Consider the following 24658-nt stretch of genomic DNA (forward strand, 5'->3'; position numbering starts at 1 on the left):
AAAAAAAATTAGCTAAACCTAAATTTTATTTGAAAAAATTTAGATTTTCATTTTCATGGCCTAGTTCCAAACATTTTTGCAAAAAAACTGGCCGGTCAAAATGCTTGCTACACCCCTATATAAATTCCTCGAGGGGTGTAGTTTCCCAAATGGGGTCACTTTTGGGGGGTTTCCACTGTTTTAGTTCCACAAGACCTGTTCAAAGCTGACATGGTGCCTAAAATATATTCTAATAAAAAGGAGGCCCAAAATCCACCAGGTGCTCCTTTGCTTCTGAGGCCGGTGCTTCAGTCCAGTAGCACACTAGAGCCACATGTGGGATATTTCCTAAAACTGCAGAACCTGGGCAATAAATATTGAGTTGCATTTCTTGGGTAAAACATTCTGTGGTACAAAAAAAATGGATTCAAAATGAATTTCTGGAAAAAAATAATTAACTTTGTAAATTTCACCTCTACGTTGCCTTAATTCCTGCGCAATGTCTAAAGGGTTAAGAAACTTTCTAAATGCTGTTTTGAATACTTTGAGGGGTGCATTTTTTAAAATGGGGTGACTTATTGGGGGTTTCTAATATCTAAGGACCTCAAACCCACTTCACAACTGAACTGGCCCCTGTAAAAATAGCATTTTGAAATTTTCTTGAAAATGTGAGAAATTGCTGCTAAAGTTCTAAGCCTTGTAACGTCCTTGAAAAATAAAATGATGTTCAAAAAACGATGCCAATCTAAAGTAGACATATGGGGGATGTTAGTTAGCAACATTTTTGTGTGATATAACTGCCTGTCTTACAAGCAGATACATTTAAATTGAGAAAAATGCAAATTTTTGCAATTTTTCGCTGAATTTTGGTGTTTTTCACAATTAAATACTGAATGTATCGGGCAAATTTTGCCAGTAACATAAAGTCCAATGTGTCACGAGAAAACAATCTCAGAATCACTTGGATAGGTAAAAGCATCCCGGAGTTATTACCACATAAAGTGAAACATGTCAGATTTGAAAAATGAGGCTCTGTCAGGAAGGTCAAAAGCGGCCAAAGAGGGAAGGGGTTAATGGCAGCATTTAATGTACCATATAATGTACTGAAGAAAACTCTTTGTGGGGTGGAATGGAAAACACAAAAGCAATTTGTCCAATGCTTTTTGAGTAGTAAAAATTGCAAGTTTATTTTATTATTCAGGTTAATAGGATATCAATATGAATACACGTTTGCATGTATTTTCTACTGACGTGACGTGAATATTTGGTGTAAAAGTGGCCTGTTAGCTCAGTTGGTTAGAGCGTGGTGCTAATAACGCCAAGGTCATGGGTTCGGTCCCCGTATGGGCCATGGAAGCTCACTTTTGTTACATGCTTGTTACAGAGTTGAATAGTTGATAATATTGAAAAAAGGTCCATCAAATTCAACCTATAAACCTGCCGTGTTGATCCAGAGGAAGGCAAAAACTGTCTTGGAGTGCATTCCAATGTTGTCATTAGGGGAAAAATTCCTCCCTTACAACAAATATGGCTATTAGAATAAATTCCTGGATCAAAGTTCCATCTCCAGAATCTGGTACAAATATGATGAAATTTTATATTTTTCAAAAAACCACTTTTCAATGTGGCAGAGAGTTCAATCGTCGAACTGCTCTTACAGTAAAGAATCCCCGTCTGTGATGAGGTCCTTTAATTACCTTGCTTTCCCTTCTTTGCACGCATTCTAGTTCAGCAATGTCCTTCTCATACACAGGTGCTCAAAACTGTACACAATATTCCATGTATGGTCTAACCGGTGATTTATAGAAATGCAGAGTTTGTTGCATGAAATCATCTTAGAGGTCCAATTTCAACCTTAAGGACAAAAATAATATCTTGATTTTGCCTCTTTGTATTCCGATAGTCATAACTTTATTATTTTTCGGCCTCATAGTCATATAAGGGATTGTTTTTAGCGAGACAAGTTCTTGTTTTTAATGGCAGCATTTAATGTACCATATAATGTACTGAAGAAAACTCTTTGTGGGGTGGAATGGAAAACACAAAAGCAATTTGTCCAATGCTTTTTGAGTAGTAAAAATTGCAAGTTTATTTTATTATTCAGGTTAATAGGATATCAATATGAATACACGTTTGCATGTATTTTCTACTGACGTGACGTGAATCTTTAGTGTAAAAGTGGCCGGTTAGCTCAGTTGGTTAGAGCGTGGTGCTAATAACGCCAAGGTCACGGGTTTGGTCACCTTATGGGCCATGGAAGCTCACTTTTGTTACATGCTTGTTACAGAGTTGAATAGTTGATAATATTGAAAAAAGGTCCATCAAATTCAACCTATAAACCTGCCGTGTTGATCCAGAGGAAGGCAAAAACTGTCTTGGAGTGCATTCCAATGTTGTCATTAGGGGAAAAATTCCTCCCTTACTCCAAATATGGCTATTAGAATAAATTCCTGGATCAAAGTTCCATCTCCAGAATCTGGTACAAATATGATGAAATTTTATATTTTTCAAAAAAACACTTTTCAATGTGGCAGAGAGTTCAATCGTCGAACTGCTCTTACAGTAAAGAATCCCCGTCTGTGATGAGGTCCTTTAATTACCTTGCTTTCCCTTCTTTGCACGCATTCTAGTTCAGCAATGTCCTTCTCATACACAGGTGCTCAAAACTGTACACAATATTCCATGTATGGTCTAACCGGTGATTTATAGAAATGCAGAGTTTGTTGCATGAAATCATCTTAGAGGTCCAATTTCAACCTTAAGGACAAAAATAATATGTTGATTTTGCCTCTTTGTATTCCGATAGTCATAACTTTATTATTTTTCCGTCCTCATAGTCATATAAGGGCTTGTTTTTAGCGAGACAAGTTCTTGTTTTTAATGGCAGCATTTAATGTACCATATAATGTACTGAAAGAAAACTCTTTGTGGGGTGGAATGGAAAACACAAAAGCAATTTGTCCAATGCTTTTTGAGTAGTAAAAATTGCAAGTTTATTTTATTATTCAGGTTAATAGGATATCAATATGAATACACGTTTGCATGTATTTTCTACTGACGTGACGTGAATCTTTGGTGTAAAAGTGGCCGGTTAGCTCAGTTGGTTAGAGCGTGGTGCTAATAACGCCAAGGTCTCGGGTTCGATCCCCGTACGGGCCATGGAAGCTCACTTTTGTTACATGCTTGTTACAGAGTTGAATAGTTGATAATATTGAAAAAAGGTCCATCAAATTCAACCTATAAACCTGCCGTGTTGATCCAGAGGAAGGCAAAAACTGTCTTGGAGTGCATTCCAATGTTGTCATTAGGGGAAAAATTCCTCCCTTACTCAAAATATGGCTATTAGAATAAATTCCTGGATCAAAGTTCCATCTCCAGAATCTGGTACAAATATGATGAAATTTTATATTTTTCAAAAAAACACTTTTCAATGTGGCAGAGAGTTCAATCGTCGAACTGCTCTTACAGTAAAGAATCCCCGTCTGTGATGAGGTCCTTTAATTACCTTGCTTTCCCTTCTTTGCATGCATTCTAGTTCAGCAATGTCCTTCTCATACACAGGTGCTCAAAACTGTACACAATATTCCATGTATGGTCTAACCGGTGATTTATAGAAATGCAGAGTTTGTTGCATGAAATCATCTTAGAGGTCCAATTTCAACCTTAAGGACAAAAATAATATCTTGATTTTGCCTCTTTGTATTCCGATAGTCATAACTTTATTATTTTTCCGTCCTCATAGTCATATAAGGGCTTGTTTTTAGCGAGACAAGTTCTTGTTTTTAATGGCAGCATTTAATGTACCATATAATTTACTGAAGAAAACTCTTTGTGGGGTGGAATGGAAAACACAAAAGCAATTTGTCCAATGCTTTTTGAGTAGTAAAAATTGCAAGTTTATTTTATTATTCAGGTTAATAGGATATCAATATGAATACACGTTTGCATGTATTTTCTACTGACGTGACGTGAATCTTTGGTGTAAAAGTGGCCGGTTAGCTCAGTTGGTTAGAGCGTGGTGCTAATAACGCCAAGGTCACGGGTTCGATCCCCATACGGGCAATGTAAGCTCATTTTTGTTACAGAGTTGAATAGTTGATAATATTGAAAAAAGGTCCATCAAATTCAACCTATAAACCTGCCGTGTTGATCCAGAGGAAGGCAAAAACTGTCTTGGAGTGCATTCCAATGTTGTCATTAGGGGAAAAATTCCTCCCTTACTCCAAATATGGCTATTAGAATAAATTCCTGGATCAAAGTTCCATCTCCAGAATCTGGTACAAATATGATGAAATTTTATATTTTTCAAAAAAACACTTTTCAATGTGGCAGAGAGTTCAATCGTCGAACTGCTCTTACAGTAAAGAATCCCCGTCTGTGATGAGGTCCTTTAATTACCTTGCTTTCCCTTCTTTGCACGCATTCTAGTTCAGCAATGTCCTTCTCATACACAGGTGCTTGAAACTGTACACAATATTCCATGTATGGTCTAACCGGTGATTTATAGAAATGCAGAGTTTGTTGCATGAAATCATCTTAGAGGTTCAATTTCAACCTTAAGGATAAAAATAATATCTTGATTTTGCCTCTTTGTATTCCGATAGTCATAACTTTATTATTTTTCCGTCCTCATAGTCATATAAGGGCTTGTTTTTAGCGAGACAAGTTCTTGTTTTTAATGGCAGCATTTAATGTACCATATAATGTACTGAAAGAAAACTCTTTGTGGGGTGGAATGGAAAACACAAAAGCAATTTGTCCAATGCTTTTTGAGTAGTAAAAATTGCAAGTTTATTTTATTATTCAGGTTAATAGGATATCAATATGAATACACGTTTGCATGTATTTTCTACTGACGTGACGTGAATCTTTGGTGTAAAAGTGGCCGGTTAGCTCAGTTGGTTAGAGTGTGGTGCTAATAACGCCAAGGTCACGGGTTCGATCCCCGTACGGGCCATGGAAGCTCACTTTTGTTACATGCTTGTTACAGAGTTGAATAGTTGATAATATTGAAAAAAGGTCCATCAAATTCAACCTATAAACCAGCCGTGTTGATCCAGAGGAAGGCAAAAACTGTCTTGGAGTGCATTCCAATTTTCTCATTAGGGGAAAAATTCCTCCCTTACTCCAAATATGGCTATTAGAATAAATTCCTGGATCAAAGTTCCATCTCCAGAATCTGGTACAAATATGATGAAATTTTATATTTTTCAAAAAAACACTTTTCAATGTGGCAGAGAGTTCAATCGTCGAACTGCTCTTACAGTAAAGAATCCCCATCTGTGATGAGGTCCTTTAATTACCTTGCTTTCCCTTCTTTGCACGCATTCTAGTTCAGCAATGTCCTTCTCATACACAGGTGCTTAAAACTGTACACAATATTCCATGTATGGTCTAACCGGTGATTTATAGAAATGCAGAGTTTGTTGCATGAAATCATCTTAGAGGTTCAATTTCAACCTTAAGGACAAAAATAATATCTTGATTTTGCCTCTTTGTATTCTGATAGTCATAACTTTATTAATTTTCCGTCCTCATAGTCATATAAGGGCTTGTTTTTAGCGAGACAAGTTCTTGTTTTTAATGGCAGCATTTAATGTACCATATAATGTACTGAAAGAAAACTCTTTGTGGGGTGGAATGGAAAAATAATATCTTGATTTTGCCTCTTTGTATTCCGATAGTCATAACTTTATTATTTTTCCGTCCTCATAGTCATATAAGGGCTTGTTTTTAGCGAGACAAGTTCTTGTTTTTAATGGCAGCATTTAATGTACCATATAATGTACTGAAGAAAACTCTTTGTGGGGTGGAATGGAAAACACAAAAGCAATTTGTCCAATGCTTTTTGAGTAGTAAAAATTGCAAGTTTATTTTATTATTCAGGTTAATAGGATATCAATATGAATACACGTTTGCATGTATTTTCTACTGACGTGACGTGAATCTTTGGTGTAAAAGTGGCTGGTTAGCTCAGTTGGTTAGAGCGTGGTGCTAATAACGCCAAGGTCACGGGTTCGATCCCCGTACGGGCCATGAAAGCTCACTTTTGTTACAGAGTTGAATAGTTGATAATATTGAAAAAAGGTCCATCAAATTCAACCTATAAACCTGCCGTGTTGATCCAGAGGAAGGCAAAAACTGTCTTGGAGTGCATTCCAATGTTGTCATTAGGGGAAAAATTCCTCCCTTACTCCAAATATGGCTATTAGAATAAATTCCTGGATCAAAGTTCCATCTCCAGAATCTGGTACAAATATGATGAAATTTTATATTTTTCAAAAAAACACTTTTCAATGTGGCAGAGAGTTCAATCGTCGAACTGCTCTTACAGTAAAGAATCCTCGTCTGTGATGAGGTCCTTTAATTACCTTGCTTTCCCTTCTTTGCACGCATTCTAGTTCAGCAATGTCCTTCTCATACACAGGTGCTTGAAACTGTACACAATATTCCATGTATGGTCTAACCGGTGATTTATAGAAATGCAGAGTTTGTTGCATGAAATCATCTTAGAGGTCCAATTTCAACCTTAAGGACAAAAATAATATCTTGATTTTGCCTCTTTGTATTCCGATAGTCATAACTTTATTATTTTTCCGTCCTCATAGTCATATAAGGGCTTGTTTTTAGCGAGACAAGTTCTTGTTTTTAATGGCAGCATTTAATGTACCATATAATGTACTGAAGAAAACTCTTTGTGGGGTGGAATGGAAAACACAAAAGCAATTTGTCCAATGCTTTTTGAGTAGTAAAAATTGCAAGTTTATTTTATTATTCAGGTTAATAGGATATCAATATGAATACACGTTTGCATGTATTTTCTACTGCGTGACGTGAATCTTTGGTGTAAAAGTGGCCGATTAGCTCAGTTGGTTAGAGCGTGGTGCTAATAACGCCAAGGTCACGGGTTCGATCCCCGTATGGGCCATGGAAGCTCACTTTTGTTACAGAGTTGAATAGTTGATAATATTGAAAAAAGGTCCATCAAATTCAACCTATAAACCTGCCGTGTTGATCCAGAGGAAGGCAAAAACTGTCTTGGAGTGCATTCCAATGTTGTCATTAGGGGAAAAATTCCTCCCTTACTCCAAATATGGCTATTAGAATAAATTCCTGGATCAAAGTTCCATCTCCAGAATCTGGTACAAATATGTTGAAATTTTATATTTTTCAAAAAAACACTTTTCAATGTGGCAGAGAGTTCAATCGTCGAACTGCTCTTACAGTAAAGAATCCCCGTCTGTGATGAGGTCCTTTAATTACCTTGCTTTCCCTTCTTTGCACGCATTCTAGTTCAGCAATGTCCTTCTCATACACAGGTGCTCAAAACTGTACACAATATTCCATGTATGGTCTAACCGGTGATTTATAGAAATGCAGAGTTTGTTGCATGAAATCATCTTAGAGGTCCAATTTCAACCTTAAGGACAAAAATAATATCTTGATTTTGCCTCTTTGTATTCCGATAGTCATAACTTTATTATTTTTCCGTCCTCATAGTCATATAAGGGCTTGTTTTTAGCGAGACAAGTTCTTGTTTTTAATGGCAGCATTTAATGTACCATATAATGTACTGAAGAAAACTCTTTGTGGGGTGGAATGGAAAACACAAAATCAATTTGTCCAATGCTTTTTGAGTAGTAAAAATTGCAAGTTTATTTTATTATTCAGGTTAATAGGATATCAATATGAATACACGTTTGCATGTATTTTCTACTGACGTGACGTGAATCTTTGGTGTAAAAGTGGCCGGTTAGCTCAGTTGGTTAGAGCGTGGTGCTAATAACGCCAAGGTCACGGGTTCGATCCCGTACGGGCCATGGAAGCTCACTTTTGTTACATGCTTGTTACATGCTTGTTACAGAGTTGAATAGTTGATAATATTGAAAAAAGGTCCATCAAATTCAACCTATAAACCTGCCGTGTTGATCCAGAGGAAGGCAAAAACTGTCTTGGAGTGCATTCCAATGTTGTCATTAGGGGAAAAATTCCTCCCTTACTCCAAATATGGCTATTAGAATAAATTCCTGGATCAAAGTTCCATCTCCAGAATCTGGTACAAATATGATGAAATTTTATATTTTTCAAAAAAACACTTTTCAATGTGGCAGAGAGTTCAATCGTCGAACTGCTCTTACAGTAAAGAATCCCCGTCTGTGATGAGGTCCTTTAATTACCTTGCTTTCCCTTCTTTGCACGCATTCTAGTTCAGCAATGTCCTTCTCATACACAGGTGCTTAAAACTGTACACAATATTCCATGTATGGTCTAACCGGTGATTTATAGAAATGCAGAGTTTGTTGCATGAAATCATCTTAGAGGTTCAATTTCAACCTTAAGGACAAAAATAATATCTTGATTTTGCCTCTTTGTATTCTGATAGTCATAACTTTATTATTTTTCCGTCCTCATAGTCATATAAGGGCTTGTTTTTAGCGAGACAAGTTCTTGTTTTTAATGGCAGCATTTAATGTACCATATAATGTACTGAAAGAAAACTCTTTGTGGGGTGGAATGGAAAAATAATATCTTGATTTTGCCTCTATGTATTCCGATAGTCATAACTTTATTATTTTTCCGTCCTCATAGTCATATAAGGGCTTGTTTTTAGCGAGACAAGTTCTTGTTTTTAATGGCTGCATTTAATGTACCATATAATGTACTGAAGAAAACTCTTTGTGGGGTGGAATGGAAAACACAAAAGCAATTTGTCCAATGCTTTTTGAGTAGTAAAAATTGCAAGTTTATTTTATTATTCAGGTTAATAGGATATCAATATGAATACACGTTTGCATGTATTTTCTACTGACGTGACGTGAATCTTTGGTGTAAATGTGGCTGGTTAGCTCAGTTGGTTAGAGCGTGGTGCTAATAACGCCAAGGTCACGTGTTCGATCCCCGTATGGGCCATGGAAGCTCACTTTTGTTACAGAGTTGAATAGTTGATAATATTGAAAAAAGGTCCATCAAATTCAACCTATAAACCTGCCGTGTTGATCCAGAGGAAGGCAAAAACTGTCTTGGAGTGCATTCCAATGTTGTCATTAGGGGAAAAATTCCTCCCTTACTCCAAATATGGCTATTAGAATAAATTCCTGGATCAAAGTTCCATCTCCAGAATCTGGTACAAATATGATGAAATTTTATATTTTTCAAAAAAACACTTTTCAATGTGGCAGAGAGTTCAATCGTCGAACTGCTCTTACAGTAAAGAATCCTCGTCTGTGATGAGGTCCTTTAATTACCTTGCTTTCCCTTCTTTGCACGCATTCTAGTTCAGCAATGTCCTTCTCATACACAGGTGCTTGAAACTGTACACAATATTCCATGTATGGTCTAACCGGTGATTTATAGAAATGCAGAGTTTGTTGCATGAAATCATCTTAGAGGTCCAATTTCAACCTTAAGGACAAAAATAATATCTTGATTTTTCCTCTTTGTATTCCGATAGTCATAACTTTATTATTTTTCCGTCCTCATAGTCATATAAGGGCTTGTTTTTAGCGAGACAAGTTCTTGTTTTTAATGGCTGCATTTAATGTACCATATAATGTACTGAAGAAAACTCTTTGTGGGGTGGAATGGAAAACACAAAAGCAATTTGTCCAATGCTTTTTGAGTAGTAAAAATTGCAAGTTTATTTTATTATTCAGGTTAATAGGATATCAATATGAATACACGTTTGCATGTATTTTCTACTGACGTGACGTGAATCTTTGGTGTAAAAGTGGCCGATTAGCTCAGTTGGTTAGAGCGTGGTGCTAATAACGCCAAGGTCACGGGTTCGATCCCTGTATGGGCCATGGAAGCTCACTTTTGTTACAGAGTTGAATAGTTGATAATATTGAAAAAAGGTCCATCAAATTCAACCTATAAACCTGCCGTGTTGATCCAGAGGAAGGCAAAAACTGTCTTGGAGTGCATTCCAATGTTGTCATTAGGGGAAAAATTCCTCCCTTACTCCAAATATGGCTATTAGAATAAATTCCTGGATCAAAGTTCCATCTCCAGAATCTGGTACAAATATGATGAAATTTTATATTTTTCAAAAAAACACTTTTCAATGTGGCAGAGAGTTCAATCGTCGAACTGCTCTTACAGTAAAGAATCCTCGTCTGTGATGAGGTCCTTTAATTACCTTGCTTTCCCTTCTTTGCACGCATTCTAGTTCAGCAATGTCCTTCTCATACACAGGTGCTTGAAACTGTACACAATATTCCATGTATGGTCTAACCGGTGATTTATAGAAATGCAGAGTTTGTTGCATGAAATCATCTTAGAGGTCCAATTTCAACCTTAAGGACAAAAATAATATCTTGATTTTTCCTCTTTGTATTCCGATAGTCATAACTTTATTATTTTTCCGTCCTCATAGTCATATAAGGGCTTGTTTTTAGCGAGACAAGTTCTTGTTTTTAATGGCAGCATTTAATGTACCATATAATGTACTGAAGAAAACTCTTTGTGGGGTGGAATGGAAAACACAAAAGCAATTTGTCCAATGCTTTTTGAGTAGTAAAAATTGCAAGTTTATTTTATTATTCAGGTTAATAGGATATCAATATGAATACACGTTTGCATGTATTTTCTACTGACGTGACGTGAATCTTTGGTGTAAAAGTGGCCGATTAGCTCAGTTGGTTAGAGCGTGGTGCTAATAACGCCAAGGTCACGGGTTCGATCCCTGTATGGGCCATGGAAGCTCACTTTTGTTACAGAGTTGAATAGTTGATAATATTGAAAAAAGGTCCATCAAATTCAACCTATAAACCTGCCGTGTTGATCCAGAGGAAGGCAAAAACTGTCTTGGAGTGCATTCCAATGTTGTCATTAGGGGAAAAATTCCTCCCTTACTCCAAATATGGCTATTAGAATAAATTCCTGGATCAAAGTTCCATCTCCAGAATCTGGTACAAATATGATGAAATTTTATATTTTTCAAAAAAACACTTTTCAATGTGGCAGAGAGTTCAATCGTCGAACTGCTCTTACAGTAAAGAATCCCCGTCTGTGATGAGGTCCTTTAATTACCTTGCTTTCCCTTCTTTGCACGCATTCTAGTTCAGCAATGTCCTTCTCATACACAGGTGCTTGAAACTGTACACAATATTCCATGTATGGTCTAACCGGTGATTTATAGAAATGCAGAGTTTGTTGCATGAAATCATCTTAGAGGTTCAATTTCAACCTTAAGGATAAAAATAATATCTTGATTTTGCCTCTTTGTATTCCGATAGTCATAACTTTATTATTTTTCCGTCCTCATAGTCATATAAGGGCTTGTTTTTAGCGAGACAAGTTCTTGTTTTTAATGGCAGCATTTAATGTACCATATAATGTACTGAAAGAAAACTCTTTGTGGGGTGGAATGGAAAACACAAAAGCAATTTGTCCAATGCTTTTTGAGTAGTAAAAATTGCAAGTTTATTTTATTATTCAGGTTAATAGGATATCAATATGAATACACGTTTGCATGTATTTTCTACTGACGTGACGTGAATCTTTGGTGTAAAAGTGGCCGGTTAGCTCAGTTGGTTAGAGCGTGGTGCTAATAACGCCAAGGTCTCGGGTTCGATCCCCGTACGGGCCATGGAAGCTCACTTTTGTTACATGCTTGTTACAGAGTTGAATAGTTGATAATATTGAAAAAAGGTCCATCAAATTCAACCTATAAACCTGCCGTGTTGATCCAGAGGAAGGCAAAAACTGTCTTGGAGTGCATTCCAATGTTGTCATTAGGGGAAAAATTCCTCCCTTACTCAAAATATGGCTATTAGAATAAATTCCTGGATCAAAGTTCCATCTCCAGAATCTGGTACAAATATGATGAAATTTTATATTTTTCATAAAAACACTTTTCAATGTGGCAGAGAGTTCAATCGTCGAACTGCTCTTACAGTAAAGAATCCCCGTCTGTGATGAGGTCCTTTAATTACCTTGCTTTCCCTTCTTTGCATGCATTCTAGTTCAGCAATGTCCTTCTCATACACAGGTGCTCAAAACTGTACACAATATTCCATGTATGGTCTAACCGGTGATTTATAGAAATGCAGAGTTTGTTGCATGAAATCATCTTAGAGGTCCAATTTCAACCTTAAGGACAAAAATAATATCTTGATTTTGCCTCTTTGTATTCCGATAGTCATAACTTTATTATTTTTCCGTCCTCATAGTCATATAAGGGCTTGTTTTTAGCGAGACAAGTTCTTGTTTTTAACCCCTTCCCGCTCCTTGACGTACTATTACGTCATGGCAGCTGTATCGTTCGCGCTCCATGACGTAATAGTACGTCACGGGAGTAACGGCCGTTTCGGCCGTCCTCCCGACACATACAGGAGCTGTGACGCTGCTGTCTTGTTCAGCAGCTGTCACAGCTCCTACAGCGGGGACCGATCGCTGTGTCCCCGCTGATTAACCCCTTAAAAGCCGCGTTCTATAGAGATCGCGGCTTTTTAGGGGTTAAGCTGCCATCGCCGGCCTGCTACGCGATAGCGGCCGGCGATGGTGACTATGGCAACCGGACACCAAACAATGGCGTCCGGCTATGCCATAGACGGAAGCCTAGTGGGTCCTGACAACGTCAGGACCCACTATGCTTGCTGTCAGTGAGTAGCTGACAGTTCTAATACACTGCACTACGCATGTAGTGCAGTGTATTAGAATAGCGATCAGGGCCTCCTGCCCTGATGTCCCCTAGTGGGACAAAGTAATAAAGTAAAAAAAAAGTTAAAAAAAGATGTGTAAAAATAAGAAAATAAAAGTTTTAAAAGTAATAAAAGTAAAAGTCCCACTTTTTCCCTTATCAGGCCTTTATTATTAATAAAAATATATAAACAAACAAATAAACTATACATAATTGGTATCGCCGCGTCCGTAACGGCCTGAACTACAAAATTATTTTGTTATTTATCCCGCACGGTGAACGCCGTAAAAAAAAATATTAATAAACCGTACCACAATCACAATTGTTTGGTCACTTCACCTCCCAAAAAATGTAATAAAAAGAGATCAAAAAGTCGCATGTACCTAAAAATGGTACTGATGGAAAATACAGTTCGTTACGCAAAAAATAAGTCCTCGCACGGCTTTATTGATTGAAAAATAAAAACGTTCTGGCTCTTAGAATAAGGTAACACAAAAAGTGAATGATTGTTTACAAAACATATTTTATTGTGCAAACGCCATAAGACATAAAAAAAAACTATAAACATCTGGTATCGCCGTGATCGTATCGCCCCGCAGAATAAAGTTAATATATCATTTATAGCGCACGGTGAACGCTGTAAAAAAAAAAGTATACAAAAACAATAGTAGAATTGCTGTTTATTAGTCACCACGCCACCTAAAAATGGAATAAAAACTGATCAAAAAGCCGCATGCACCCCATGAAAACTACAATGGATTCCTCAAGGGGTCTAGTTTCCAAATTGGGGTCACTTTTGGGGGGTTTCCAATGTTTTGGCACCACAAGACCTCTTCAAACCGGACATGGTGCCTAATAAAAAAGAGGGCTCAAAATCCGCTAGGTGCTCCTTTGCTTCGGAGGCCGGTGCTTCAGTCCATTACCGCCCGAGGGCAACATGTGGGATATTTCTCTAAACTGCAGAATCTGGGCAATAAGTATTGAGTTGCGTTTCTCTGATAAATCCTTTTGTGTTATAAAAAAAATGGTATAAAAAGAGTAAATTTCACCTCTACTTTCCTCTAAATTTCTGTGAAACACCTAAAGGGTTCATAAACTTTCTAAATGCTGTTGTGAATACTTTGAGGGGTCTAGTTTCTAAAATGGGGTGTTTGATAGGGGTTTCTAATATATGGGCCCCTCAAAGCAACTTCAGAAATGAACTGGAACCTAAAAAAATAAATAAATGAGGCAATACTTCGCTTCTTACATTATACTGATAATGAGCCGTGCCCACTCCGAGATGACCCCAGTTTTGACCGTTTGTATAAACGGAGACCCCTATTAGACCGTTCCAGTGCCCGGTTTTCCCAAGCATACACCCCCGAGAAGTGTTTTTCTATTGATGAGTCCCTGGTACATTTTAAAGGGAGGGTTCAATTCCGCCAGTACCTGCCAGGTAAGAGGGCAAGGTATGGCGTGAAGATGTATAAGCTGTGCGAGAGTGCATCAGGGTATACCTACAGGTTTAGGATATATGAAGGAAAGGCCACCCCCAAACCAGACTGCATCCTGGACTACAATAGGTACATGGGAGGGATGGACTTGTCAAATCAAGTCCTGAAGCCCTACAGCGCCATGCGGTGTAGTATAAGAAGCTGGCCGGGCACATCATACAGATGGCTTTGTACAATGCGTATGTGCTACGTCGATGTGCAGGCCAGAGGGGAACTTTCCTGGAATTTCAAGATCTAATCTTTAGGGACCAGGAAGGGGGGGCGCATCGTACCAGGGCAACACTTTCCAGGAGAAGGTCCCCAAACCGGTGGAAAGGGAAAGAGTCAAAAGAGGTGCAGAGTCTGCTATAAGAGGGGGATAAGGAAGAACACAATATACCAATGTGACACGTGTCCCGAAAAACCAGGGCTCTGTATAAAAGATTGTTTTAAAATGTATCATACATCCCTTGATTTTCAATTTACCCTGATGCACTCCGCACAGCTTACCCCCCTCATCTTTCCCTTCTGAGCCCTGCCGTATGCCCAGGCAGCTGATAACAGCCACATGTAGGGTATTGTCGTACCCAGGAGAACCCACATTACAATTTAAGGGGTGTATATCTCCGGTGGCGCATGCTGGGCACACTATATTGGACACTGAAATGGCATATACATATATAAAATTGCAAATCTCACACTGCACCATCTGCTGCGCATTATCTTTTACACAGTACCTGTGGGGTCAAAATGCTCACTACACCTCTAGATGAATGTCTTAAGGGGTGTAGTTTTTAAAATGGGGTCACTTCTCGGGGGTTTCAACTGTACTGGTACCTCAGGGGCTTCTGCACACATGACTTAGCACCAGAAAAGCTCCAGTAGGCCAAATGGTGGTCCTTTCCTTCTGAGCCCTCCCATGGGCCCAAAGGGCAGTTTATCACCACAAATGGGGTATTGCCGCACTAAGGACAAATTGGGCAACAAAATGGGGTATGTTGTTCCTTGTGAAAATAAGAAATTTTGATCAAAAATGACATCTTATTGGAAAAAATATCATTTTTTTCATTTCACAGCCCAATTCAAATAGGTGCTGTGAAAAAACTGTGCGGTCAAAATGATAACAAAAACCATAAATGAATTCCTTGAGGGGTGTAGTTTCCAAAATGGGGTCACTTCTGGTGGGTTTCCATTGCTTTGATACCTCTGGGGCTCTGCAAATGCAACATGGCACCCGAAAACCAATCCAGCAAAATCTGGACTCCAACAAACACATAGCGCTCCTTTCCGTCTGAGCCCTCCCATGGGCCCAAACGGCAGTTTATCACCACAAATGGGGTATTGCCGCACTAAGGACAAATTGGGCAACAAAATGGGGTATGTTGTTCCCTGTGAAAATAAGAAATTTTGATCAAAAATGACATCTTATTGGAAAAAATCTAATTTTTTTCATTTCACAGCCCAATTCAAATAGGTGCTGTGAAAAACCTGTGCGGTCAAAATGATAACAAAAACCATAAATGAATTCCTTGAGGGGTGTAGTTTCCAAAATGGGGTCACTTCTGGTGGGTTTCCATTGCTTTGATACCTCTGGGGCTCTGCAAATGCGACATGGCACCCGAAAACCAATCCAGCAAAATCTGGACTCCAACAAACACATAGCGCTCCTTTCCTTCTGAGCCCTCCCATGGGCCCAAACGGCAGTTTATCACCACAAATGGGGTATTGCCGCACTAAGGACAAATTGGGCAACAAAATGGGGTATGTTGTTCCCTGTGAAAATAAGAAAATTTGATCAAAAATGACATTTTATTGGAAAAAATATCATTTTTTTCATTTCACAGCCCAATTCAAATAGGTGCTGTGAAAAAACTGTGCGGTCAAAATGATAACAAAAACCATAAATGAATTCCTTGAGGGGTGTAATTTCCAAAATGGGGTCACTTCTGGTGGGTTTCCATTGTTTTGATACCTCAACGCCTCTTCAAACCTGGCATGCTGCCTAAAATATATTCTAATAAAAAAGAGGCCTCAAAATGCACTAGGTGCTTCTTTGCTTCTAGGGCTTGTGTTTTAGTCCACGAGCGCAGTAGGGCCACATGTGGGACATTTCTAAAAACTGCAGAATCTGGACAATACATATTTAGTAGTGTTTCTCTGGTAAAACCTTCTCTGTTACTAAAAAAAATTGAATAAAATTGAAATTCAGCAGAAAAAATGAAATTTGCAAATTTAATTTCCACTTTGCTTTAATTCCTGTGAAATGCCTGAAGGGTTAAAAAACTTTCTATATGCTGTTTTGAATACTTTGAGGGGTCTAGTTTTTAAAATGGGGTGTTTTATGGGGGTTTCTAATACATAGGCCCCTCAAATCCACTTCAGAACTGAACTGGCACCTTCAAAAAAAGGCTTTTGAAATTTTCTTAAGAATATGAGAAATTGCTGTTTATGTTCTAAGCCTTGTAACGTCCAAGAAAAATAAAAGAATGTTCAAAAAACGATGCCAATCTAAAGTAGACATATGGGAAATGTGAACTAGTAACTATTTTGGGTGGTATAACCGTCTGTTTTTCAAGCAGATGCATTTCAATTCTGAAAAATGCTATTTTTTGTAAATTTTCTCTAAATTTTGCAATTTTTCACAAATAAAGACTGAATATATCGACCAAATTTTACCACGAACATGAAGCCCAAAGTGTCACGAGAAAACAATCTCAGAATCGCTTGGATAGGTTTAAGCATTCCGACGTTATTACCACATAAAGTGAAATATGTCAGATTTGAAAAATGGGCTCTGAGCCTTAAGGCCCAAACTAGGCTGCGTCCTTAAGGGGTTAATGGCAGCATTTAATGTACCATATAATTTACTGAAGAAAACTCTTTGTGGGGTGGAATGGAAAACACAAAAGCAATTTGTCCAATGCTTTTTGAGTAGTAAAAATTGCAAGTTTATTTTATTACTCAGGTTAATAGGATATCAATATGAATACACGTTTGCATGTATTTTCTACTGACGTGACGTGAATCTTTGGTGTAAATGTGGCCGGTTAGCTCAGTTGGTTAGAGCGTGGTGCTAATAACGCCAAGGTCACGGGTTTGATCCCCATACGGGCAATGTAAGCTCATTTTTGTTACAGAGTTGAATAGTTGATAATATTGAAAAAAGGTCCATCAAATTCAACCTATAAACCTGCCGTGTTGATCCAGAGGAAGGCAAAAACTGTCTTGGAGTGCATTCCAATGTTGTCATTAGGGGAAAAATTCCTCCCTTACTCCAAATATGGCTATTAGAATAAATTCCTGGATCAAAGTTCCATCTCCAGAATCTGGTACAAATATGATGAAATTTTATATTTTTCAAAAAAACACTTTTCAATGTGGCAGAGAGTTCAATCGTCGAACTGCTCTTACAGTAAAGAATCCCCGTCTGTGATGAGGTCCTTTAATTACCTTGCTTTCCCTTCTTTGCACGCATTCTAGTTCAGCAATGTCCTTCTCATACACAGGTGCTTGAAACTGTACACAATATTCCATTTATGGTCTGACCGGTGATTTATAGAAATGCAGAGTTTGTTGCATGAAATCATCTTAGAGGTTCAATTTCAACCTTAAGGATAAAAATAATATCTTGATTTTGCCTCTTTGTATTCCGATAGTCATAACTTTATTATTTTTCCGTCCTCATAGTCATATAAGGGCTTGTTTTTAGCGAGACAAGTTCTTGTTTTTAATGGCAGCATTTAATGTACCATATAATGTACTGAAAGAAAACTCTTTGTGGGGTGGAATGGAAAACACAAAAGCAATTTGTCCAATGCTTTTTGAGTAGTAAAAATTGCAAGTTTATTTTATTATTCAGGTTAATAGGATATCAATATGAATACACGTTTGCATGTATTTTCTACTGACGTGACGTGAATCTTTGGTGTAAAAGTGGCCGGTTAGCTCAGTTGGTTAGAGCGTGGTGCTAATAACGCCAAGGTCACGGGTTCGATCCCCGTACGGGCCATGGAAGCTCACTTTTGTTACATGCTTGTTACAGAGTTGAATAGTTGATAATATTGAAAAAAGGTCCATCAAATTCAACCTATAAACCAGCCGTGTTGATCCAGAGGAAGGCAAAAACTGTCTTGGAGTGCATTCCAATTTTCTCATTAGGGGAAAAATTCCTCCCTTACTCCAAATATGGCTATTAGAATAAATTCCTGGATCAAAGTTCCATCTCCAGAATCTGGTACAAATATGATGAAATTTTATATTTTTCAAAAAAACACTTTTCAATGTGGCAGAGAGTTCAATCGTCGAACTGCTCTTACAGTAAAGAATCCCCGTCTGTGATGAGGTCCTTTAATTACCTTGCTTTCCCTTCTTTGCACGCATTCTAGTTCAGCAATGTCCTTCTCATACACAGGTGCTTAAAACTGTACACAATATTCCATGTATGGTCTAACCGGTGATTTATAGAAATGCAGAGTTTGTTGCATGAAATCATCTTAGAGGTTCAATTTCAACCTTAAGGACAAAAATAATATCTTGATTTTGCCTCTTTGTATTCTGATAGTCATAACTTTATTATTTTTCCGTCCTCATAGTCATATAAGGGCTTGTTTTTAGCGAGACAAGTTCTTGTTTTTAATGGCAGCATTTAATGTACCATATAATGTACTGAAGAAAACTCTTTGTGGGGTGGAATGGAAAACACAAAAGCAATTTGTCCAATGCTTTTTGAGTAGTAAAAATTGCAAGTTTATTTTATTATTCAGGTTAATAGGATATCAATATGAATACACGTTTGCATGTATTTTCTACTGACGTGACGTGAATCTTTGGTGTAAAAGTGGCTGGTTAGCTCAGTTGGTTAGAGCGTGGTGCTAATAACGCCAAGGTCACGGGTTCGATCCCCGTACGGGCCATGAAAGCTCACTTTTGTTACAGAGTTGAATAGTTGATAATATTGAAAAAAGGTCCATCAAATTCAACCTATAAACCTGCCGTGTTGATCCAGAGGAAGGCAAAAACTGTCTTGGAGTGCATTCCAATGTTGTCATTAGGGGAAAAATTCCTCCCTTACTCCAAATATGGCTATTAGAATAAATTCCTGGATCAAAGTTCCATCTCCAGAATCTGGTACAAATATGATGAAATTTTATATTTTTCAAAAAAACACTTTTCAATGTGGCAGAGAGTTCAATCGTCGAACTGCTCTTACAGTAAAGAATCCTCGTCTGTGATGAGGTCCTTTAATTACCTTGCTTTCCCTTCTTTGCACGCATTCTAGTTCAGCAATGTCCTTCTCATACACAGGTGCTTGAAACTGTACACAATATTCCATGTATGGTCTAACCGGTGATTTATAGAAATGCAGAGTTTGTTGCATGAAATCATCTTAGAGGTCCAATTTCAACCTTAAGGACAAAAATAATATCTTGATTTTGCCTCTTTGTATTCCGATAATCATAACTTTATTATTTTTCCGTCCTCATAGTCATATAAGGGCTTGTTTTTAGCGAGACAAGTTCTTGTTTTTAATGGCAGCATTTAATGTACCATATAATGTACTGAAGAAAACTCTTTATGGGGTGGAATGGAAAACACAAAAGCAATTTGTCCAATGCTTTTTGAGTAGTAAAAATTGCAAGTTTATTTTATTATTCAGGTTAATAGGATATCAATATGAATACACGTTTGCATGTATTTTCTACTGCGTGACGTGAATCTTTGGTGTAAAAGTGGCCGATTAGCTCAGTTGGTTAGAGCGTGGTGCTAATAACGCCAAGGTCACGGGTTCGATCCCTGTATGGGCCATGGAAGCTCACTTTTGTTACAGAGTTGAATAGTTGATAATATTGAAAAAAGGTCCATCAAATTCAACCTATAAACCTGCCGTGTTGATCCAGAGGAAGGCAAAAACTGTCTTGGAGTGCATTCCAATGTTGTCATTAGGGGAAAAATTCCTCCCTTACTCCAAATATGGCTATTAGAATAAATTCCTGGATCAAAGTTCCATCTCCAGAATCTGGTACAAATATGATGAAATTTTATATTTTTCAAAAAAACACTTTTCAATGTGGCAGAGAGTTCAATCGTCGAACTGCTCTTACAGTAAAGAATCCCCGTCTGTGATGAGGTCCTTTAATTACCTTGCTTTCCCGTCTTTGCACGCATTCTAGTTCAGCAATGTCCTTCTCATACACAGGTGCTTAAAACTGTACACAATATTCCATGTATGGTCTAACCGGTGATTTATAGAAATGCAGAGTTTGTTGCATGAAATCATCTTAGAGGTTCAATTTCAACCTTAAGGACACAAATAATATCTTGATTTTGCCTCTTTGTATTCTGATAGTCATAACTTTATTATTTTTCCGTCCTCATAGTCATATAAGGGCTTGTTTTTAGCGAGACAAGTTCTTGTTTTTAATGGCAGCATTTAATGTACCATATAATGTACTGAAAGAAAACTCTTTGTGGGGTGGAATGGAAAACACAAAAGCAATTTGTCCAATGCTTTTTGAGTAGTAAAAATTGCAAGTTTATTTTATTATTCAGGTTAATAGGATATCAATATGAATACACGTTTGCATGTATTTTCTACTGACGTGACGTGAATCTTTGGTGTAAAAGTGGCTGGTTAGCTCAGTTGGTTAGAGCGTGGTGCTAATAACGCCAAGGTCACGGGTTCGATCCCCGTACGGGCCATGAAAGCTCACTTTTGTTACAGAGTTGAATAGTTGATAATATTGAAAAAAGGTCCATCAAATTCAACCTATAAACCTGCCGTGTTGATCCAGAGGAAGGCAAAAACTGTCTTGGAGTGCATTCCAATGTTGTCATTAGGGGAAAAATTCCTCCCTTACTCCAAATATGGCTATTAGAATAAATTCCTGGATCAAAGTTCCATCTCCAGAATCTGGTACAAATATGATGAAATTTTATATTTTTCAAAAAAACACTTTTCAATGTGGCAGAGAGTTCAATCGTCGAACTGCTCTTACAGTAAAGAATCCTCGTCTGTGATGAGGTCCTTTAATTACCTTGCTTTCCCTTCTTTGCACGCATTCTAGTTCAGCAATGTCCTTCTCATACACAGGTGCTTGAAACTGTACACAATATTCCATGTATGGTCTAACCGGTGATTTATAGAAATGCAGAGTTTGTTGCATGAAATCATCTTAGAGGTCCAATTTCAACCTTAAGGACAAAAATAATATCTTGATTTTGCCTCTTTGTATTCCGATAGTCATAACTTTATTATTTTTCCGTCCTCATAGTCATATAAGGGCTTGTTTTTAGCGAGACAAGTTCTTGTTTTTAATGGCAGCATTTAATGTACCATATAATGTACTGAAGAAAACTCTTTATGGGGTGGAATGGAAAACACAAAAGCAATTTGTCCAATGCTTTTTGAGTAGTAAAAATTGCAAGTTTATTTTATTATTCAGGTTAATAGGATATCAATATGAATACACGTTTGCATGTATTTTCTACTGACGTGACGTGAATCTTTGGTGTAAAAGTGCCTGGGTAGCTCAGTTGGTTAGAGCGTGGTGCTAATAACGCCAAGGTCATGGGTTCGATCCCCGTACGGGCCATGAAAGCTCACTTTTGTTACAGAGTTGAATAGTTGATAATATTGAAAAAAGGTCCATCAAATTCAACCTATAAACCTGCCGTGTTGATCCAGAGGAAGGCAAAAACTGTCTTGGAGTGCATTCCAATGTTGTCATTAGGGGAAAAATTCCTCCCTTACTCCAAATATGGCTATTAGAATAAATTCCTGGATCAAAGTTCCATCTCCAGAATCTGGTACAAATATGATGAAATTTTATATTTTTCAAAAAAACACTTTTCAATGTGGCAGAGAGTTCAATCGTCGAACTGCTCTTACAGTAAAGAATCCTCGTTTGTGATGAGGTCCTTTAATTACCTTGCTTTCCCTTCTTTGCACGCATTCTAGTTCAGCAATGTCCTTCTCATACACAGGTGCTTGAAACTGTACACAATATTCCATGTATGGTCTAACCGGTGATTTATAGAAATGCAGAGTTTGTTGCATGAAATCATCTTAGAGGTCCAATTTCAACCTTAAGGACAAAAATAATATCTTGATTTTGCCTCTTTGTATTCCGATAGTCATAACTTTATTATTTTTCCGTCCTCATAGTCATATAAGGGCTTGTTTTTAGCGAGACAAGTTCTTGTTTTTAATGGCAGCATTTAATGTACCATATAATGTACTGAAGAAAACTCTTTGTGGGGTGGAATGGAAAACACAAAAGCAATTTGTCCAATGCTTTTTGAGTAGTAAAAATTGCAAGTTTATTTTATTATTCAGGTTAATAGGATATCAATATGAATACACGTTTGCATGTATTTTCTACTGCGTGACGTGAATCTTTGGTGTAAAAGTGGCCGATTAGCTCAGTTGGTTAGAGCGTGGTGCTAATAACGCCAAGGTCACGGGTTCGATCCCCGTATGGGCCATGGAAGCTCACTTTTGTTACAGAGTTGAATAGTTGATAATATTGAAAAAAGGTCCATCAAATTCAACCTATAAACCTGCCGTGTTGATCCAGAGGAAGGCAAAAACTGTCTTGGAGTGCATTCCAATGTTGTCATTAGGGGAAAAATTCCTCCCTTACTCCAAATATGGCTATTAGAATAAATTCCTGGATCAAAGTTCCATCTCCAGAATCTGGTACAAATATGTTGAAATTTTATATTTTTCAAAAAAACACTTTTCAATGTGGCAGAGAGTTCAATCGTCGAACTGCTCTTACAGTAAAGAATCCCCGTCTGTGATGAGGTCCTTTAATTACCTTGCTTTCCCTTCTTTGCACGCATTCTAGTTCAGCAATGTCCTTCTCATACACAGGTGCTCAAAACTGTACACAATATTCCATGTATGGTCTAACCGGTGATTTATAGAAATGCAGAGTTTGTTGCATGAAATCATCTTAGAGGTCCAATTTCAACCTTAAGGACAAAAATAATATCTTGATTTTGCCTCTTTGTATTCCGATAGTCATAACTTTATTATTTTTCCGTCCTCATAGTCATATAAGGGCTTGTTTTTAGCGAGACAAGTTCTTGTTTTTAATGGCAGCATTTAATGTACCATATAATGTACTGAAGAAAACTCTTTGTGGGGTGGAATGGAAAACACAAAAGCAATTTGTCCAATGCTTTTTGAGTAGTAAAAATTGCAAGTTTATTTTATTATTCAGGTTAATAGGATATCAATATGAATACACGTTTGCATGTATTTTCTACTGACGTGACGTGAATCTTTGGTGTAAAAGTGGCTGGTTAGCTCAGTTGGTTAGAGCGTGGTGCTAATAACGCCAAGGTCACGGGTTCGATCCCCGTACGGGCCATGAAAGCTCACTTTTGTTACAGAGTTGAATAGTTGATAATATTGAAAAAAGGTCCATCAAATTCAACCTATAAACCTGCCGTGTTGATCCAGAGGAAGGCAAAAACTGTCTTGGAGTGCATTCCAATGTTGTCATTAGGGGAAAAATTCCTCCCTTACTCCAAATATGGCTATTAGAATAAATTCCTGGATCAAAGTTCCATCTCCAGAATCTGGTACAAATATGATGAAATTTTATATTTTTCAAAAAAACACTTTTCAATGTGGCAGAGAGTTCAATCGTCGAACTGCTCTTACAGTAAAGAATCCTCGTCTGTGATGAGGTCCTTTAATTACCTTGCTTTCCCTTCTTTGCACGCATTCTAGTTCAGCAATGTCCTTCTCATACACAGGTGCTTGAAACTGTACACAATATTCCATGTATGGTCTAACCGGTGATTTATAGAAATGCAGAGTTTGTTGCATGAAATCATCTTAGAGGTCCAATTTCAACCTTAAGGACAAAAATAATATCTTGATTTTGCCTCTTTGTATTCCGATAATCATAACTTTATTATTTTTCCGTCCTCATAGTCATATAAGGGCTTGTTTTTAGCGAGACAAGTTCTTGTTTTTAATGGCAGCATTTAATGTACCATATAATGTACTGAAGAAAACTCTTTATGGGGTGGAATGGAAAACACAAAAGCAATTTGTCCAATGCTTTTTGAGTAGTAAAAATTGCAAGTTTATTTTATTATTCAGGTTAATAGGATATCAATATGAATACACGTTTGCATGTATTTTCTACTGCGTGACGTGAATCTTTGGTGTAAAAGTGGCCGATTAGTTCAGTTGGTTAGAGCGTGGTGCTAATAACGCCAAGGTCACGGGTTCGATCCCCGTATGAGCCATAGAAGCTCACTTTTGTTACAGAGTTGAATAGTTGATAATATTGAAAAAAGGTCCATCAAATTCAACCTATAAACCTGCCGTGTTGATCCAGAGGAAGGCAAAAACTGTCTTGGAGTGCATTCCAATGTTGTCATTAGGGGAAAAATTCCTCCCTTACTCCAAATATGGCTATTAGAATAAATTCCTGGATCAAAGTTCCATCTCCAGAATCTGGTACAAATATGATGAAATTTTATATTTTTCAAAAAAACACTTTTCAATGTGGCAGAGAGTTCAATCGTCGAACTGCTC

The 24658-nt window shown here is 37.5% G+C and overlaps 8 non-coding genes across 8 annotated transcripts; all 8 read left to right on the forward strand.

Moving 5' to 3' along the window:
* The first annotated feature begins 4862 nt into the window (after positions 1-4862).
* On the forward strand, positions 4863-4936 carry TRNAI-AAU (transfer RNA isoleucine (anticodon AAU)). The gene has a single exon. It is a non-coding gene; the product is annotated as a tRNA-Ile (tRNA).
* Positions 4937-5941: 1005 nt separating this feature from the next.
* TRNAI-AAU (transfer RNA isoleucine (anticodon AAU)) lies at positions 5942-6015 on the forward strand. The gene has a single exon. It is a non-coding gene; the product is annotated as a tRNA-Ile (tRNA).
* An 818-nt stretch (positions 6016-6833) lies between these two features.
* On the forward strand, positions 6834-6907 carry TRNAI-AAU (transfer RNA isoleucine (anticodon AAU)). The gene has a single exon. It is a non-coding gene; the product is annotated as a tRNA-Ile (tRNA).
* An 11125-nt stretch (positions 6908-18032) lies between these two features.
* Positions 18033-18106, forward strand: TRNAI-AAU (transfer RNA isoleucine (anticodon AAU)). The gene has a single exon. It is a non-coding gene; the product is annotated as a tRNA-Ile (tRNA).
* An 830-nt stretch (positions 18107-18936) lies between these two features.
* TRNAI-AAU (transfer RNA isoleucine (anticodon AAU)) lies at positions 18937-19010 on the forward strand. Its single transcript has one exon. It is a non-coding gene; the product is annotated as a tRNA-Ile (tRNA).
* A 1712-nt stretch (positions 19011-20722) lies between these two features.
* TRNAI-AAU (transfer RNA isoleucine (anticodon AAU)) lies at positions 20723-20796 on the forward strand. Its single transcript has one exon. It is a non-coding gene; the product is annotated as a tRNA-Ile (tRNA).
* A 1711-nt stretch (positions 20797-22507) lies between these two features.
* TRNAI-AAU (transfer RNA isoleucine (anticodon AAU)) lies at positions 22508-22581 on the forward strand. Its single transcript has one exon. It is a non-coding gene; the product is annotated as a tRNA-Ile (tRNA).
* Positions 22582-23400: 819 nt separating this feature from the next.
* TRNAI-AAU (transfer RNA isoleucine (anticodon AAU)) lies at positions 23401-23474 on the forward strand. The gene has a single exon. It is a non-coding gene; the product is annotated as a tRNA-Ile (tRNA).
* Positions 23475-24658: the final 1184 nt, after the last annotated feature.

The sequence above is a fragment of the Rhinoderma darwinii genome, chromosome 3 (genome assembly GCF_050947455.1).
Source record: "Rhinoderma darwinii isolate aRhiDar2 chromosome 3, aRhiDar2.hap1, whole genome shotgun sequence".
Lineage (NCBI taxonomy): Eukaryota > Metazoa > Chordata > Amphibia > Anura > Rhinodermatidae > Rhinoderma > Rhinoderma darwinii.